The sequence below is a fragment of the Amphiura filiformis genome, chromosome 5 (genome assembly GCF_039555335.1).
Source record: "Amphiura filiformis chromosome 5, Afil_fr2py, whole genome shotgun sequence".
Taxonomy (NCBI): Eukaryota; Metazoa; Echinodermata; class Ophiuroidea; order Amphilepidida; family Amphiuridae; genus Amphiura; species Amphiura filiformis.
Window position 1 is genome coordinate 32,975,420 of NC_092632.1, and position 16,652 is coordinate 32,992,071.

General features: G+C 36.6%; 1 long non-coding RNA gene across 1 annotated transcript in view; it reads left to right on the top strand.

The window, feature by feature from the left end:
* Positions 1-356: 356 nt before the first annotated feature.
* Positions 357-16,652, top strand: part of LOC140153016 (uncharacterized) — a 96,467-nt gene continuing 80,171 nt past the window's right edge. The window contains exon 1 of the long non-coding RNA XR_011859059.1: positions 357-542. This is a non-coding gene — a long non-coding RNA (uncharacterized lncRNA). The remainder of the gene's footprint in view (positions 543-16,652) is intronic.

Sequence of the window (16,652 nt, forward strand, 5' to 3'; positions counted from 1 at the left end):
TTACTTTTTTGCAACTTTTGCTACGTTGCGTCTGGAACCACCAGACTTCATCAGGCAACTAACCCGCTGGACTGGAACCAGGCTGAGGCATCATGGGATTGCCCATAAGCCATCTATCACATGACCAGTCCAGCGGGTCAGTTGCCTGAAGTCTGGTGGTTCCAGATGCAACGTAGCAAAAGTTGCAAAAAAAGTAAGTTCCAGTATTAGATTCAATTCCAAAACTCTCCCCAGTTTACCACTACATCTTGTCACATAATGCCAACATCAAGAAGTCATGATGTTAGTTACCAAAGCCAATAGTAATTTGTAAAGTCTTACCTTCAGACCTTCAGCAAGGAGAAAGTTCATGGAAGTAAACTTATATTCTACTGTCATTATTATTACTTTCTTTTTCCAGGTAATGTGGCAGTTAGTCAGATAGTTCCATCCTGGTAGATTGAATGGACTACATTGAGTCTTTATTGGTTGGTCATCTTTCCAGATAAAATGATGTCATCTTGGTCAAAGAAGATGATGAATTTATCAGAACTATAAAGCAGGTGAGAACTGAGTGAATCAGAAGTTTCATAAGACCAGTGAGATGCTGACACAGTAAGCTTAACTTTGTGGTAGTCCAAGGTAGGTCTATTAAAGCTTAGCACTGTAGGCCTACATCAGTAATCTTTAACCAATCTATAAACAAAGAATCTATGAATGAAGAATAATAGAAAACCATAGTTAATTGAATATGTGATGAAACAAATATAATACTGAAGTAATAATTTTATTTGAATGAACACAGCAGAATGCAATTGTATTGCAAAGGACAAAATGTGGATGGGCTAAAAATACTGATCAAACCAATCAAAAGACGTTAGAGTCTGAAATACTGCTCTTTTTTCCCCAGATTGCTTCTTTCACCTCTAACCACCTCTTGTCTTTAATTGAGGATTATAATGTGATTAATGTCATCATGACTACACTAGTAGTAGTAGTTATTAACCGTCACATAAACATGTTTCCACTGAGGAAACTACTGGGTGTTACACTGCATGATCCACCTCCAGAGGTGGATCACTGTTGTCAGGTTCTACACCGCATCACTACGAACCGATCCATTTGTACTGAGCACATTAATCGGTAACACTCGAATCTGAACTGCATTACCCGCCCAATTAATGTTTCCCCAGTAGAAACACGCAGTAAAAGGGCAATTTTTAGGGGGTTTGGGTCCACTTTTTATTCAAAAATGTCCACTGTCTTAAAGTTCCGGACCCCCAAATGGATCCTGATACAGGCCTGTTTACATGCACGGTAACTCATGGTCAATCATAGGCTTAGGAAGATTTTCAACATGGGCGGGGGGCTGAAACTTGAAAAAAAAATGTGGGCCACACTGGGGGTGCGAGCGCAGTCAGAAAATTTTGCAAAATATAGGTCACAAAGACCCATTTTGCCTCTATTTTATCTCAATTTTTGATAGGTAAGTTTACCTAGGATTATTGGGGGGCTGAAAGGTATTCCAGCCCCCGTACCAAAATTATTGAGGGGGCTGAGCCCCCCCAAGCCCCCCCCCCCATTCCTAAGCCTATGTCAATGTAAAACTAAAAGCAGTTAATTTAAGGACTCATTTTGTACTGCAAACAATTGCAAATGTTATCACGTACCTACTATTCCAGTTGCTTGTGACATACAAGAGGTGAACTGCAGCATGCAAGCAAATAAAGCGCTAGTCAGTAAATCTGGCAATACTAGAAACTTGATTCTAGGGGTTAGGAACCACAAAAAGGGATTCCCTATTAGAGCCATTTATTTTTTCAAACGTTGTGCCAAAAATGGAATTGGCAATGAGCCTGTGCACATCCCCTGCCTATGATTGTGTAAAGGAATCCTGCATGCCACAGGGGTTCAATAAACTACCCAATGCGGTCCAAGCGGGATCACCATGGGGAATGTTACCATTGTTTTGCAATAGAAGTCATGTACATAAGGGAGATGATTTAACTACTATTTTGCTATTATGGACCATTAAAGAGCAAAAGATAAATTACAACTTTAAATTGACTATAACCAACTTTGTGTTTATCAAGTCATCGCCAGCTTCAGCACACATCCAGCTTGGTACAATCTTTTGCAGAAGTATCTTTTTAAAATGCAGGACTTTAAACTTTTGGTAACTTTAAAGAGACACTATGACTGTCAATAAACAGTCTTGGGTGCACTCATATGAATGAAAACTGAAGCAAGCCTTGGATGGAAGGAAGAGGCAATGCAATGGTGAAAGTAGACTGGTATATTGATGACTTCCAGGCAAAATGTACTAGGGGTTCTTGCAAATGGAAACATTTTAATCTGGGTTCATGTGGTAGATGTATTTTGAAACCATCATTGTCAACAACAAGAATTTGGTTTTTGTAAAATGTTTTTTATAAATTAACCATTGTGATTGGGGTCAGGTATGTGGTTCACTAAGCTTCACTACACCCTCATCCTCTTGGGGTTTAGAGAAATTAAGTCATTCAGAAGAATTCATTTGACCATGGTCCCCTGAAAAAAGACAAGATATTAATGCATCAAAAAGATTACATTCATCATCACTTTTATTGTTGTCATCAGAATGCGCAACTATAACTTTTCAAACATATTCTCACACTTTATACTTATTGTGTCCCAGTTAGTTTCAATTCTACTACTTAATTTTAATTTATGTAGCAAACATTTGTGAACTTAGAGCAACTACAAAATATCTAGAGTCCCAATAAACCCCTAAAAGTTGCGGTGTTTACATTAGCGATTCAACCTTTGCGGTGGTCATCCTTTGAGAAGTTGGCTTGGATAACATGAAAAAAACTTAGCGGCCTGGATCTCATTTTCCAACCTGAGGGAACCGTAATGTTATTGTTAATATGATATTACGAGCTTTGAACATTGATGTGGGTCTTATTTATTATGTTAGCTTGCAGCTATTAAAGTGAATGTTATATCGGAATTGGCTTTTGAATGGAGCATATTTTGGACTGTGTTGAACCACCATGGAAGTACAAGCTGGTATTTCCTCATACTCCCATGGTTAAATTGTAGTGTGCACTCTGTTCAGTAGGTGTGAGTAGGTTAGTTAGCACTAAATTTGATCGGTTTCTTGGCAATAGAGGATAGTGCATTGTTACAGAGCAGTAGGCCATGATGCACATGCTTGTTAATGCTCAAATTTAAATCCAAATATCTAAGGTGATAAGGTTGATGTATAGGCTTGTAGCCATGATCAGAACACTGAAATCCATCCTCTTGGATGTGTTCCTTACTTTTCGTTTCATGGTCAACTCACAGATTCTAGAAGACACTCAAATTATACAATGACATTGCATTCCAGTTTGTGAACAAATCGTTGTAAAATCACTGTTAAAGAAAGATGTTGAAAAGACGATTGACATTGTCACATGCAGTATTCTGAAACAGCTATAACTAATCTTCGCAACCTGATTGGCTTTTCCTTGCATCTGAGGTGTGTTATATCTCGCACTACGTATGATAGCTATGCGCAAGAATACACAATGTCACACAGTACTTTGCATTTACACATGGGAATGAGGACTCTCTGGATTCTCCAACTTCATGCACTGGCGTAAATAAACTACTTGATAAAAATGGTCACTAAAGTGGACGTAAATTACATCCAAACATGATTTTTATAGGCTTGTTCAGACGATCGCTTGTAAAGTCGCTTGTAACTACATTCAAATGTAAACTTGTATGTAGGGCCCGTCTAAACGCACTCGCATGTAGCTACATGCAAGTTACAAGTGACGATTTTACATGTGAGATATCTTACATGTAGCGAGCAACATTCGAATGTAAGGTCAGTGTGAACAAGACTTGCATGTTAGCTCGCTTGTAAGCATGACCTTGATGACCCAATCCTATTCTGATTGTACATAATCATGACATAATTTACCAGTGAAGGTCACTCTTACTTAAGTGAGTTGGCTTTACAAGTAAGTCCTGTGTGGACACACACTGGCTTGTAGCATAATTTAATTGCTGGCTCGCTTGTAAGTAACATTCAAAAGTAGGCTACCGTCTAAACACACCTATAGTTAAATTTGCCATGACAATAAAAGTATTGTTTTGATACCCAGCCGTGTCTGGGCATTAGAGTATCTACTCTGCTATATCAGGGGACAGATACATGGCTGAATCTCAAAACAATACAATTCTCTAATCATTGTATGTTGAACCTATTAGACACATAATGGTGACAGGTATAATTAAAGATGAAATGTTGTAATGATGAATCATGATTGATAATGAAATAATTAGTTCAATAGGAAACTAACCGGAAATAATTCACACTATTTAGTCTTATGTGTTAATCCTATGTGGATCTCTAGTGCTGTTGAAAAGGTGGTAATATGCAAGATTGAAGTACAAAGTTGAGCCATCAGTGGTTGACCATGGTCTGGTATGGTCAGCCATGGTTTAACCAAGGCAACCATTGTCAATTGGTTTGAAAAATAGCGTCACATTCTTAGTTTTTAACCATGATCAACCATGTTTTTAACCATGGTGTTAACCATGGTCAACCATTGGTTTGAACAAATGTCACATGTGACCATGGTTGACCATAAGGTGGTGCCCATATTTACTGTGTTAAATGCTCTCCTTCTATTAAACCCCCCCCCCCCCCATCAATTTTCCAGTAAAAATCATAGATCAATTTAGGCCATACAATGCTGAAATTTCCATGCTATTTTATGTAAGTAAGCTTACCATGGTCCACATACGATTGGTAATTGTCGCGATATGCCGTAAATGACATCGTGAAACCGGGAAAGGAACCAGAAGTCATTGATCCTAAGTTTGTAGTTTGTCTTATCAGTGTGATTTTTAAACTTATTTAACAATTTTTTGGGATTTATCATTGTAAAAAAGACCTAATAAATGCCCCTATTTCAAAAATGTCATGCCCCGGGGTGTTTAATAGAGTAAATATGGTATCTGGATTTTTCACTTATCCAACCAATTCTTGGTCCCAACATGGATAAAAGAGTTTGGACCATAGTAGCTGGATAGGCCTAGTCATTGCCTATAGGGCCTGACCTGTGCCATTCTCCAAGTCCAAAACAAATCCATGAAATCCAAATGATCAACTTCTCATTTAATAGGGTCACAACAACTGAACAACACACAAATTAGGTTCTGGATGCTGATCCAGAATGCCCTGTGGCTTCATACTGTAGGACTGAGCTGCGCTGACTTGTTCGGTCCTGACTCACTCGCCCTGTATGCACACATGGACATCACAATCAGACCGGATTGGGCCAGTTCTATATTCCTGCAGTAGTGATGGATCAAGGGTTGGCACTGGGGTAAAAAACAAGTAGTTCAATGTGTTTCTCATTTACCTGTGCTCATCACAATGCTCGAGCTCTGAGATGTCAGCACGATCGAGTCAGAACTAAGCATGTTAGGACAGCACAGCTCAGAGTCGGACTGATGCTTCAACCCTAACCTTCCCTGATCCAACAAAATCAAACAGCATAAAGCCATTGCACATGCATGCATCCCAGGTGATGCCATGACGCATGCATGGTTGTGTTGGCTGGGCCAGCGAAACACCCATGGCTACCGGTTGCCAATCGGTTGGCACGCTAGAGGTCTCGTGTTCGAATCCGGGCAAAAAAACAAACGACTTCCTTGTCCATATTCCCCAATTCTTTATTCCTTCCTTCTTTCCTTTCAGTTTGCCAAAAAGCACAGGAGAATTAATAGGGGTTTGCACCTGCCTTTTAATTGCAATGGCTCTATACTATTATAGAGCTACATGTAGTATGCTACTCACTGCACCAGATATCAGGTTGAATGGATTGATTGATTGATTGATTGATTGATTGATTGATTGATTGATTGATTGATTGATTGAAGGAATATTAAAAGGAATGAATAAATACAAATTCTACATACACTAGTGGAATTGTTTGTTTATTAATGGTTTTGAAATGTTCTTCTGGACTACTATAAGTTTATATAATAACACTCAAGCGAATAAACAATATGTGTAACCATGCTTTTGCCAACCATTTAGTACATTAATTAGTACATGAACGACAAGATTATGAAAGGCCTAATAAAACTTTAAATAAGTTTTAACTTGGTTGAATGATCCATTGATTGATGTGTGAAATGAACTATGGCTACTTATGTATGATGTTATTATTAGATCTAAGATGGTAAAAAATATGAATCATAAACTGTCAACCCATGCCAGCTGTTTGGGATTATGATTTTCAATTCATAATTTTCATACAATGGTATTTCTGGTTTGAATGGTCTACCACAAGTGAGTGAATTAAAGGATGCACAAGACAAGGGACAAATTGGCATGGATGATGTGGATAAAACAACAAACAGGTTGCACTGTGGGCTTCCAATTACAATGCAGTAGACCTACTTTCTTATTTAATTTACGAAAGTTATATTTGGACAAGCCAGGTGAACAAGTTGTAGGGACACTATGGTTTGTCAACTACATCACTCCTTAAACAACTTTTGAAGCATTGGAATTCCTTCATGTAAAAGGAACACCTTTAATATACGGTAAAAAATTGAAACATTAGGCGGATGTATTGTGCTGTATTTAGCGTTAGCTTTGGACATGTAATTATTTTCCACCCAGGTGAAGAATAAAGAAAACAATTAAATATTTATTTTCTTTATTTTCCACCTGGGTGAAAAATAAAGAAAATAATTAAATATCCAAAGCTAACGCTGAACGGTTGTGATTTCAATGATATTTGTGTTTATAAATTTAGTACTTCCTCATAAAATTGGCTTACTATTATTATTACTTTGTGTATTAGGCCCTTCGCACTTGATTATTAGTTTCCTGTTTACCGCCCGCGTCCAAAATTGAAAATCTCAAAATAATTTATTATTTTATTTTTATTTCTAATTTTCTCCTTTAAGATAACTTTCAACTACTTCTACTTGCCATTTTCTGACTTTAATAATATCAACAATAATGATGAATGAACAAAGAGTACAACTCCACCTTCACTTATTTATAAAATCAAATATTGTTGTGAAATAATTAAATGCCCGCCCTAGTCAAAACGAGTCAATAGTTACTTGTAATAGTTCAAACTAAATAAAGAAAATAAAAGATAATTAATAATTAATAATTAAAAGTCACCTCGTCCCTTTTTCAAAATCTTAAACAGGAAACTAATAATCAAGTGCGAAGGGCCTTATTTAATTCAAATAAATTGATAAAAAATAAATGGTCTATTAGGGATTGTGTAGGGCATATATGTTTTCTGCATGATATTATTTTTGGCTTCACTATTTTCCCCAGGCGTACTTGGTTCAAGAAACTAATTTTGTTGCCTATTAGATCACCCAATTGAGCATACCCACCAAGTACCTGTATCACCATGGCATCACAGCATCACTAATATAGCAAAGGTACCTGTCACAACATTTCCATATATGGAGTTCCTTCAACCACCATGCATAGGAGATGCATCTTCGCCTGCCATTCCTGGTCACCCGTAATTGGGTTCCCATCCTGAGAACACCACAATACTCGCCAACAACTGTGATACATTAATCTAGGCCTGGTTCACATGTCATTTCTGTTTTGATATCAGTTTTCCATATCGGTTCCTCCCTAAAATATGTGGTTTGATTATTTTACTTGGAAGCTGCATTGGTAAAGGTATGTTAGCTGCTTGACAAGATTGGGATGGGAAAAAAACTTTTCAAAGAGGTTATTTTTTTTACCATATTGATGAAATTGTAATAAATGTTGCAAATGGTCATCTGTACTTGAAAAGCCTTGCATAGTTTACATCATGGATTGACAATAATGAGTGTTATGTTATGCTATAATATAAAATATTAACAAAATATTTATGATGTAATGTAATTTTATATATAATAATAACATAACATAGCATAACATAACATAACTGTATAACATAACATAACATAACATAACATAACATAACATAACATAACATAACATAACATAACATAACATAACATAACATAACATAACATAACACTCCTCCACAGAGAGTCTAGTAGTTACCTTCCCAGCATTTAAGAATGCCGATACCCATTTATACACTTGGGTGGAGGAGCAATCGAGATAAAGTTCCTTACTGAAGGGCACAACACGATGGTGTTGCCGGGGCTCGAACCCGCAACCTTCTGATTATGAGTCGGAGCCCGTTCGGTCACTGTGCTTCCTACTATATAATATATGTAATACATAATATGAATGTGTTCTTTTTTGTTTTTGATGGCTGTTTCTGAAAAAGAATTTTGACAAAATTGAAAGAAAAACAGAAAACATTTAAACAGATTTTAAAAGAAAAAAGCACATGAGTAAACAAACACCATATTAAAAAAATGCACAGCAACTTTGAGCCAAATATATAGCCGGCCGATAATGATCCAAATCATGGATATATGCGTGGAGACGGATCGTTAAGTTACCTGCATCATTAACCCCCTGGATTCCTTCATTACAATGATAGCCATTGTTAGAACACTTGTTTCATTATATTTGGAACTTTGAAGGCGTTTCATATTGCCAATGCCTTAGAAATGATGCAAGGAATTTGTGTCTATTATAATCAACAATTGAATTAGCATGCGTTTCAAAACTATAGCAAATTCAGAGCTATGTATATGATGTCATACATGTATATGTTTCCCTCTAGAAGAGTATCTCTTTTCAGTTTCTTCTTTTAGTATCTCTCTTTGCAGTTTAAATTGGACTATATCGAGTTTCATAGTTAAATTTGATAGTCCTGATATGATTGTGAAGGGAAAACATTGCGATGCTTTTAAAGGGACATTCAGAGATCCCAAACCACATTTTTCCCCTCAGATGTATTTTTACACTTTTAGAAGATGTAGGAACTAAACCCAACAATGAATGTGGCCACTGGTCAAGGGAAAAAATAGCTGGAACTGGGCTTTGCTTTTGTGAAAAAGTAGAGCCCAGTTGAGGTGGATTTTATGTCAACCGGGATCGGGAGCTACGTAGAGTTTTAACTCTACGTTTAAAAACCACATGGCTTGAATGGCATGCAAATATGAGATATTATCATAATATTGAGAGTTTCAGCTTCAAAGTAGCTCCCAGTCCTGAGCTATTTCATGGTGACCAATAGGCATGTAGAGTATATAAGATATTGAGACTTCTACCGTTAGAGAGTTTCAGCTATAGAAAAGTATCTCCCGGTCATACAAAGAGGCCAATCCGGACTCCGGAGCTATTTCATGGTAACCAGTGGGCAAATAGAATCCGATAGCCTGCTAATTTTTTCCATTGACCACATTTCGTGTATTAAAAAAAAAGAGACCAACCTTAATATTCCTTTATGCCCGGGCATATTGGAATTCTGTGCAATTGGGATGCAATCTCAAAATTGGATGCAAACTTTTCTGTTCCCTTCATATTTTGATGACATTCTGAGAAGAAAATGGTTTCATGGAATTTCCCCGATTTATCAACCATTTTTGAGCAATTTCAGAATTTTTTTGTCCTTGACGGATCTCTACTATTAAGTGCCTTTAATACAAGCAGGGTTTATTGATACTATGTTAAATCACTTATAAATGGTTTTGTATTTGTATTGGTCTGTGGTTTTCTTGTTTCTTGCTTTTCTTTTTCTTCCTGTTCTGTTTGGTTTTGATTGCGGTATATTTGTTATGTTTGTGCAGTTTTCATTGTTTAGCCAATTGACATCTCATTGTTTGTCCTTGCCTGCATATTATTGCGTAACAATCAAGGATTTCTGTGGTTCATCAAGTTCATATACACATTGAGTATTAATTCGTAGCAAATTTGAATTTGAATATAGTGGAAATGTGGGTTTCAAGTGAGGAGTCCGAGCTCAAAATACACAGGGTAAAGGACAATTTGCCCCTACATCCTACACAATCACCACATAATAGGATAAGGGGCAAACAAATATTGAAGAATTATGTTGCCCCTGTCAAAATTGCAGCTTTTATCATACCACCATTATTAAATGGGACTAATTAATGTGCTATAAGCTATAAATCTCACAAAAAAGCCTTTGTGAACTTTAAATAGCCCCAGAAAAAATGGGGGGGGGGGGGCTTTTTTGTGTAAAAAAAGGAAAATAGCCCCTGAAAAAGAACCAATTATTTTGACTCCTGAACTTTCATGTAGTATTTCACCCATTAATCCCATCAATGCAATACACCCAGATTTCACAAGTAGGGGAGGGAGCAAGTTCTTGATACCCCTCAAATTACTCTGAGGGGTGCATGCTCCAACTGGCAGACACTAAAAAAGGCCCCCCTTGAAAAGAGTAAACCTATAGATTGTAACAATCTTTTACAAGTTGACCTTATTTAAATGCACAGTGTGGGCGAAATATGTCACATTGATACAGACATCCTGCTGACTGATTACCAAGAAGAAGTTCAAGTTCAGTATAATTTCAACCAAATTTGACCACAGTGATTTGACAAATTGAATGTAATTATCAGGAGAACCACTAATGTCTAATAAACATTGCATCGTTGTCATGTGGGAGTGAAAGAGCAGATCAAAATTGGTCAAAAGAACCACTAGCTTATATTAAAGTCAAATGCTTTGCTTGTGTTGAATCAAAGATCATCTAGAGCAGGCTTCCTCAAATAGATTTGTTGAAGTGCCACATGCCCGGCCACATGAAATAAAAGAAAACTGTAATGCACCACTCAATGACTGCGAAGCAGCAGCCATCGCGGTGATTTAGCACCGCGCAGGGGAGCCAGAGGGGGTGTCTCCCCTCGTAAGCTTATTGATTTTTTGAAATTTGAGGTGCAAATGACGTCATTTGGTGCAACATTTTGTACTATTTTAGCCTGTCTTTACAAGGATAACATGGGAATCGCATTGTTTTTGAAATGTAGAATATTGGAGATATTCCTGATGGATGAAGTTTGATCAAAGGGTTTGATTTGATTTGATTTTTTTTTAAATTGATTTTAAAAAAATCTAAGCGGCGCTTCTTGGCGCCACTCGGGAAGCCACGGGCGCCACAAGTGGCGTCCAGCGCCACTATTTGCAGACCCCTGATCTAGAGTCACCAAAATTTGACTCTGCTCCAGAGCGTTTACAAATTGTAATTTAATATGGTATAAGCTACAAGTGAAGGGCAAAAACTGTTATCCATTTCGCTCAATTTGAGATATTGGCAAATCATATAAAGAAAATGGTAAGAAAAAGGGGTGTGCTACTTTTGATCATAATTTCACATAATTATATACCTTTAAATTTATTAAAGTAGAGAGTCAGGTACAATTAAAAGCCAGTTTATATACTTTAGTGGGCATATGTTGGTAGCCTATCTCCAAAATTGTTAAAATTGCATATTATGTCATTTTTCATCTGAACTCTTCAAGTCCTGGTGATGGCTATTCTATTCACAGGATGAGACAGGGTAATGTTTATTTACATACAAACCACCACTGGCCTCAAAACCCATCACTTTAAATAAGTGCACTTGTTGAAAACTAGAAACTTGACAGAAACTTTTGAAAAATCTTGAGAAACTTCCTTTAGAAATCTAAGAAGAGAAATAAAAGGAAACGGCAGCTTTCCCCGTTCCACTAATAAATCCATCAACAGATAAGCTTCGTTCACAAATACAGTTCCTGTCCTTTAGTAAGTGACTTTGTAGGATTTTACTTTGCTTGGAATTGCAGCCTTCCCTTTCTGCACATCATGATGAATGCAGGCAGTTTTTGTTTTAAGATTTGTTTTGATTTGCGTACTTTTTATTTGAAACGGAAATTTCATTCTGACAGTTAGCGAGGTGACACACACCTTTCATATGACTCAGATTTGTATTTTATGCACAAATTAATAGCAGATTATCAACATCACACAGGCATAGTTTGTTTTGCATGGTGAGTAATGTGGGACTGAAATAAATATCTTTTTAGGACAGGGGGAGGGACCTGGATGGTGCACAGAACAACGGGGGGGGGGGGCATCTTTTCCCCAGTCAAATGATAAAGCTAGTGCTGGTTATGCGTATAATCAGGGATGAGAAATCAAAATAGCAATTTTGTCACTCCACACTGCTAGGACCTGCTGTTTGTTGAGTGAAAATGTTTTTTTAAAACACTTTTCGTGGGGTTAAGGATGCACACAGGATCAATGAAGTGTTACATGGCCAAAATTGAGTTTTCATCACTAATGTCATCTTCAAACCGTATTTTATCTTGTCATTAATAGATTTTAAAGAAATCTTAAAATTTGAACCATAAGAAAAGCTATTTTAAAGACCCTTTTTCATTAAAAATTGGTCAAAATGCAAAAAAGCAAATAAATCATTGTTTTCCCGCAATACATCAGCGTTCTCGAACGCGTATTGCGGCGACAGCTAGCAAAGACACGCACACATGGTAAACTGGATGGGCGAGGTGATTACTGATTGAGGCGCTGGAGTCGCCAATCGCGATCACTACCGTTTATCGTATTGATCTCTTCCAAGGTAGGTAAAGCCATCTCTTTTTCTCGGTAAAGCTTGCACCATTGCATTGCGAAACTGCGGGCCGACAGACCACCACCGTCCGCGTCCCCGACGGGGCCTCCCGGCCCCGTCCCAGAATCAGTAGGCCTACTCGATAAGTTTCGCCAAAAAAGTGCTGATAGTGGTATAAATTATAGGTTTTTTTTTATATGAACACAATAGTGAATTTTTTGTTTGTTTTTGTTTTGTTTTTCAAGTTTCATTCTGAACTTGAAAAGATGAAATTTATCTGTAAGAAGTAGTTACCCGTAAGATTTAGCCCTGTAATGATTACGCAATCTGATAGATACGATAGACTCTGCGGTCGTTCAGTCTCGTTTTAATTTTGAAGACCATAAAAAATAGGCAAGTAGTTACTACCGGTAGGCCTATATTAGGATACCTAAGGCCCTGAATAATGTTTCAAAGTGTTATTAAAACACGAATTTAAGATTCGCGTTTTCAAACGTTCTCTACTCCTGATTGACCATTAACGCAATGTCAAAAACGTTGACATTTCAATACATCATATCGACCATCTAGGCATAGGCCTACAACTCTATGTCAAAAATGTCGATATTTGAAATCGGCATAGCGAGCACGAGTTTTAAAGCATTTTCATGAATGTTTTAAGAAAGCATTTTCATGAATGTTTTAATGCTAAATAATAATTTCAACGAGAAATATAATCGAAAAGCGCAAATTGCGTGCTTTTTCATAACCCATTTTAACTACATTTCCATTAGTAGGCCTATTAGGTCTACTATATACCATGATTGCGATAAAAGCTTTTGGTTTTACAACACTTTTTGCGCATGTTTTGGCCGAATGCCTTTTTATTTGCAATGTTTGTCTGGCTTTCAACTTTCACGTTTATAATGTTTTCTGCATAGGCCTACTTTAAAAGGTAAACTGCTTTAAAGCCTTTTTCGTGAATGTTGTCATGCAGTGTTTTAAAACGCTCTTTATAGAATGGTGCCTATATACGGTAGGCCTACTGCATAAACCACAATCTAATTTAAAGTCATAAGTGTTCCGTTTTCTACTTTTGAAATTCGGTTTTGTTAGGCTATATAAATTTCCGTGTTTTTCAGTTTTCTTGTGACCTCTCCGTGTTTTGCCCGTTTAACATATAGGGAAAGTGGGGTAACCCCGGGCACCTTTCGTTAAGGCTACACAGGTACAAGCTTAAATAAAGTTCATCAGTGAAAATCATATCAATGCAAAGTAGGAGTAATGTTCTAACTAGTAACCAGTTTTTAATAACTCAACATCTATAGTTAATAAGTTATAATTAAAAAACAAAATGGAAAAAAATGATGGGGTAATGCCGGACACGGGGTAATCCCGGACACATAATTGTTGCTAAGAGGGAAAGTGGAGTAGGATGATAATCCCTGAATGTATTAGGTACTTCTGTTACCTCAAGCATACAACTATGGGGGGCTGTTGTTGTTGTCTATATTTTGAAATAACAAGTGTCCGGCATTACCCCATCTGTATAGAGATGCATGTGTCCGGGATTACCCTCACGGTCTCGATTTATTTTTTCAGTGCTTGTTCTACTAATCCATTTTTAAGATACCAGAATTCATACATCCAGCTAACAATTAAGTATCAAACATAATTTTCATCCATACTTAATCTGTGTCCCTTGTCGCATTAACTGTCACTCAGCTAATAAATCACTTTTCAGATAAAAAGCCAAAAATGACAATTTCTGTTTTTTCGTAATTTTCACAAAGAAAGACGAGACTCAAAGCGCTGGTAGTCAGGCCTGGAAATAAGTCGGTCTGAACCAGGAGCCAAACATTTGGAAAAGCGGCTCCTGGTCCTGTAATTTTCTAGTGAACCAGGAGCCATTTTCAAAGAGCCAGGAGTCATTTTTCTTAAAGTATCAAAATGCTTATTTTTGTTATTTCTACAGCTTTCGATGCTCACCTGAGACTTTTAGATCCATGTTATTTGTTATTTAACTTATTATATTATTAATTATTGTCACAAGTTAACAAATAACAAGATATACAATGAATGTTAATATTATATCTGAACAGACCAGTTGAGTCTTATTTTATTATTTTATTTTATTTTATTTTATTTTATTTTATTTTTTTATTTTATTTTATTTTATTTTATTTTTTTTTATTTTATTCATTTTTTTTTTAATTCATTTTTTTTATTTTATTCAATTTGGCCTTTTATTTTATTTTATTCATTTTTTTTTAAATTCATTTTTTTATTTTATTCAATTTTTCCTTTTATTTCGTGATTTTAGGAAAATTTTAAATATCTAGAAACAATGTCGCTAAAATTCAAGATGGCCGCCTTCATGTTTAGCGATCGTGGTGATCACCTAACCTGAAAACAAGGCAAAATACTGCCAAAATTATGAGCCCTGAAGGCAAATATCAAGGAAAATTGGTGAAATATTAGGTAAAAGATAAGATTTGGCACTGCATTTTGTTGAAAATACATGGGAAATGGCTAATATTTTGAGCGGCAATGAACTTGCCTGACGAAGTTTTACTGGGCCATTTCCTGAGCACTGATACCGGGCGCAAAATACAGATTTTCTCTGGCGCCTGGGCGTGTAATTTTAGTTGGATCCAGGCGTTAAAACTCAGTAACCGTAGGGTAAAAATCGCTCGGCGCCTGCTTGTTTCCAGGCTTGCTGGTAGTAGTACACATGAGGTACACCTTGAGGTAGCTAATACCCTAAGGTAGTATAATAGTCCCACCCTTCTCCGTTTAGCTGCAATCGACGTGTCCGGGATTCCCCACAGTCCGGCATTACCCCACTTTCCCCTATATAGGCCTACTTTTTGTCCGTTTTACAACTTTAACCCCACTTTTTACACGTTTATTTGATTGAAAACAACAACAGACACACTTTTGTTGTTGTTGTATTTTATTCACTTTTTATGCGGTACAAAATATTTTACAACTTTATTGTGGCTTTAGGCCTATAATAGGCCTATGACTTTTGTACGTGTTTGATATTCTGTAAAAAGTTAAAAATAAAATATGATAACAACAAACAATTACAATAACAAAAACGGAATATTGAGTAGTACGACACATCAGAATCTTTTAAAATTTTACTTGGTATTCCTGTGGTGTAGGCCTAGCTATAACGGGCGTTAAATGCCTATCTTTGGTGCGGACGGGCCGCTGTGGTGCCTCTCAAGCACCAACTAAAAAGAAAAAGCAACAGTAGTAACAACATCATGTTTGCGGTTCAGAAAAGGACAATGAACATAAAAATGCAATATTTGTCAACACCAAAAAAAAAAGAAGAAAAAAAGAAAAAAAAATCTCCAAAACCGATAAATTAAAAACATTGCATTTTTAAAGCAAAATTATGATAATTAGTACAAAACAGAAATCGCAATTATCATGATTTATGTCTCAATTTATTCTTCATTTCATAAAACTTTCTGATTATCTGCTAAAATAATTGCTTGTCAGTTATTCTATGCTAATTTTAATATTCTGATGTCCGCACATTTTAATACAGAGCATGATCTTTTTTTTATACGGAACAGGACAAAATTGTGCTAAATAATCATGGTTTCGTTGGCGGCAACACGACCATGCACTGTGCAACTTATTCACGTAACCTGTCTGTCTGTCCGCGCCCTGTCGCTCCTCAAAGCGCCGACCTTGACGCATCGCGACCTTGCGGAAGCTTTGCTGCACCATGGAAACAAGACTGCAGTAAATAAAATGGCTACACCATGTGGATAAAACATCTGCCGAATGTGCATGGATAATTTTGTCTTATTGTATATTTTACCTTCTAAATCACCAAAAATATGCCAATCTGTTGCAGTTGGACGCCCCTTCTCATTTTCTAACTTGACCAAACGTCACAAGTCACCGGATTATATATTTATGGAATAATCTTCAAAATGGACCTAAAATCCGCTGTATTTTTCTAAATCGCGATTTTCGGCAAGTTCACTTTTGACCACTTTTAACCATTTTTGGTCCGCCATAGCGTCTAAATGAAGCATCACTGAGGTAAGTTTTTAAGTCAAACGTTTAGATATGGCCAAAATCTAGATAGTGTTTTTTTGTTTTTTTAAATTAGAGCCTAGAACTTTTTTTATCACCCATGAT